The sequence below is a fragment of the Bremia lactucae genome, linkage group LG11 (genome assembly GCF_004359215.1).
Source record: "Bremia lactucae strain SF5 linkage group LG11, whole genome shotgun sequence".
NCBI classification, from domain to species: Eukaryota; Oomycota; class Peronosporomycetes; order Peronosporales; family Peronosporaceae; genus Bremia; species Bremia lactucae.
In genome coordinates, this window is record NC_090620.1 from 1,086,906 (window position 1) to 1,090,765 (window position 3,860).

Sequence of the window (3,860 nt, forward strand, 5' to 3'; positions counted from 1 at the left end):
TCTGTCCTCTCGGCCGACGGCTTATACCAAGCTGTCGCCGAGGCACTGTTGTAGGATTGCTCCTCAACTAAGGCAATTTGGATTGCCTCTTCCATCGTCGACGGCACCTTTCTGAAAAGGGCCTGTCGCGATGGGCCATGCCGTAGTCCATTCATAAACGTGGGCACCTTAATGTGCTCCGGAATCGGACCTACGGTAATGGACCCGACAGCGAGCGCATCTCTTGCACATACCCCACACACAGATAAATAATTTAAACTTAAAATGTTAGTACAGGCAGAGGTTGTAAAGGAGCTCGGGATGAAGCTTGCAGAGATCGCTTCGCCTGTCGCGCTCCAAAGAAGCACGCCCGAAGCAACACTTCGTTGTTCGGCGGCTGGTACATGGAGCGAGTCTTTTCGTTAAAGATCGCCTATGTGGGGCACGCCTTTCTGTCCGCCATAAGCGCCGAGTAGGCCCACTCTGAGGCCTTACCGCGCAGATGCGACATGGCGTACGACACCATCCGGCTGTCGTCCTCGATGAGCTGGGCGACACCGCATTGCTCCACGGCTAAAAGCCAGTGGACAATCGTGTGCGCCGCAGTTCCATCGAACTTGGGCGGGTCCATCCGAATGGGCCTCGGTTGATGCGGCCGGGCAGAGAGCATCTCAACAGTCCTGTTGAGAGCCTCGCTCCGAGCCTGCTCATGCCTCAGCTCATCCTGAGTCTAAGTGACGGACTCCGCCGCAGCATGCCTCTCCGCTGTCCGAGCATCCGAGCACGAATGCCTCAAACTGCTCCAACTGAGCAACATGTTGCTCAGGAGGACTACCCAGGAGCCTGGCCAGGGCTTGTTCACCAAGTCCCTGCGCCATTAGCCCTGCCACCTCCCGATGATGTTCGGAGAGGTGGGGAAAATGAGCCCAATCAATGTTGAGGCTCATCCTCACGTACACACGCAGAGATGCGGGTCGTGGGAAGGATTTCAAGTGCTACCAAGTGTAGGCGGGCACGTCGTAATGCGGCCACGCTCTACTTAGCACACACCCTAGCACAGCGAGGAAGCGATTTAACCTGCTTCTCTTGCGTGCAGTGACGTAGTTGTGGTGGGCGCGCAAGCGACCTCACCCAACGCACTAAGTACTCTGATTAAGTGTCGTCACGGGAGCGGTAATATGTCTTCTCGTGCGCACTTACCAAGTAGGTAGTAAATTTCAGACTGATTTATATTTAATAGAATTAAATACAAATACCTATTTTTACCAATTAAAATGATATCTCTATAGATATCATTTAATATGTATTGCGAGCGTATCTTTATAGATACCTCGCGTAACTGATGACGCTGGGCGTCATCCCTCCTAATGTGAATGCACCCATGTGCATCACATACACAAGGGTTGGTCACAAATGTGCACCACACCCGAGTGCTGGGTCTGATTACTTTTATTTAGTAATTGACCATCCCCTTAAGTACAGCAAGTGTACTTTACGGGACTGTGTAACGTTAGGGCAACTTTAGCTTGTTACATTCCAGCCCAAGCCACCGCCCCAGCGTCCACCCCATCGACCCCAACCCGGTCTTCCCCAAGGACCTCCCCAGCCCCAGAACTCCTTTTTGTCAGCATTGGGACTCCTTTCCGCAACAGAAGTCGCTTTTACTGTTGCAGGTGCACGCAGAGCAGGTTGTTCGTCAGTAGCAGCAACAGCATTCACGACAGCAATCGTAGTAGCAACGGCAAGAGCAGCGATCTTCATGATTTCGATGGGAGAGAGGTAGCAGGCAAAAGGTGTTGATTTTCTTCACGAAGCAAATTGCGTTATGATCAATGTATCTGACGAATTCTACAATCTCCGCCTATGTTGGATTTTAACTCGATAAATCTGGCCACTTTCCTTCATTCATAGCACCATCGTGGATGTCCAAGTTCTTGTAAAACATCAAGTCAAAAATGACCAACAAAGAGAAATATTGGATAAATTACAACATACCTCTTCAATTTCGACGTTGTCTACGGTGTCGTGTTGCTCGCATTCTTCCATGAGAGAACCGCATTTGGAATCGGGGTCGTATCACTCAATGACCACACGAGTAATCGACCACAATCCTTCACCGTGATCACTATGAAGAAATCGTAATTGCACAATATTGTTGTTGTTGCAGTTATTGCAGAAATAAAGTTCGTTCGATAGGATGGCAAGCTCTTATTCCGAAGTCTCGCTTCTAATTATCTTGTTCTTATCATGAAGGTTGTATGCGGTAAAGTTTATGGATAGATTGAAATGGTCAAAGCCGTTTATCTTTGTATCTAAAGGCACAATGACGATTCTTTATGCGCTAGTAGTAGACAACTGTCAAGTCGGTTGTAAGCATAAGAGTTCGTGCATTCAATTTGTTCGCACAATAAGTTTTATCACTCGGAACTTCTCGTCATGGTTGACGTAAAATGCTAAGGTACACTGTCACTGCTGTCACGAAAAAAGGTTAGACCTTCACAATATAGGACGTTCTTCGGTTTTCATAGCATCCGACGAAGCGTATGAAAAAATCACATTCGATGTTCGACATTCGTCTATTTCTTGTGATTGCTGTTGTTGTCTCAGCGTTCACTGCCGTCACCTTCGTCAACACTTTTTCAGTTCGTTACATACCATGTGCAAGATATTATTCCAAAGTCTCGCTTCTAACCTATCTTGTTCTTATAAAAGAACCTTATGAATAAACAGTAGGAGACGTTTCAAACACAGCATGAAATAATCCGAAATGACCTTTATATTTGTATTTCTATCGTCGAGAGTACGTCTAAATGATGGGATGGCATATTACTTTGCTGCATGAAGCGTGATTTACCAGCCCCAGCCACCACCCCAGCCACCGCCCCATCCACCGCCCCAGCGTCCACCCCATCGGCCCCAACCCGGTCTTCCCCAAGGACCTCCCCAGCCCCAGAACTCTTTTTTGTCAGCATTGGGACTCCTTTCCGCAACAGAAGTCGCTTCAACTGTTGCAGGTGCACGCAGAGCAGGTTGTTCGTCAGTAGCAGCAACAGCGTTCACGACAGCAATCGTAGTAGCAACGGCAAGAGCAGCGATCTTCATGATTTCGATGGGAGAGAGGTAGCAGGCAAAAGGTGTTGATTTTCTTCACGAAGCAAATTGCGTTATGATCAATGTATCTGACGAATTCTACAATCTCCGCCTATGTTGGATTTTAACTCGATAAATCCGGCCACTTTCCTTCATTCATAGCACCATCGTGGATGTCCAAGTTCTTGTAAAACATCAAGTCAAAAATGACCAACAAAGAGAAATATTGGATTAATTACAACATACCTCTTCAATTTCGACGTTGTCTATGGTGTCGTGTTGCTCGCATTCTTCCATGAGAGAACCGCATATGGAATTGGGGTCGTATCGCTCAATGATCACACGAGTCATCGACCACAATCCTTCACCATGATCACTATGAAGAAATCGTAATTGCACAATATTGTTGTTGTTGCAGTTATTGCGGCAAATAAACATCGGGCGAAAGGATGGAGACCTCCGTTAAAAATAAATCGATCAATATAATGATCGAGTGCATATCATCAAGGGTGTATGCGCTAAAGTTTATGGTTTATGTTGAAAGGGACAAAGCCAGTAGAGCTTTTGGATCGAAAGGCACAATGACGATTCTTTATGCGGCAGTAGTAGACAACTGTCAAGTCGGTTGTAAGCATAAGAGTTCGTGCATTCAATTTGGTCGCACAATAAGTTTTATCACTCGGCAACTTCTCGTCATGCTTGACGTAAAATGCTAAGGTACACTGTCACTGCTGTCACGAAAAAAGATTAGACCTTCACAATATAGGACGTTCTTCGGTTTTCATAGCATC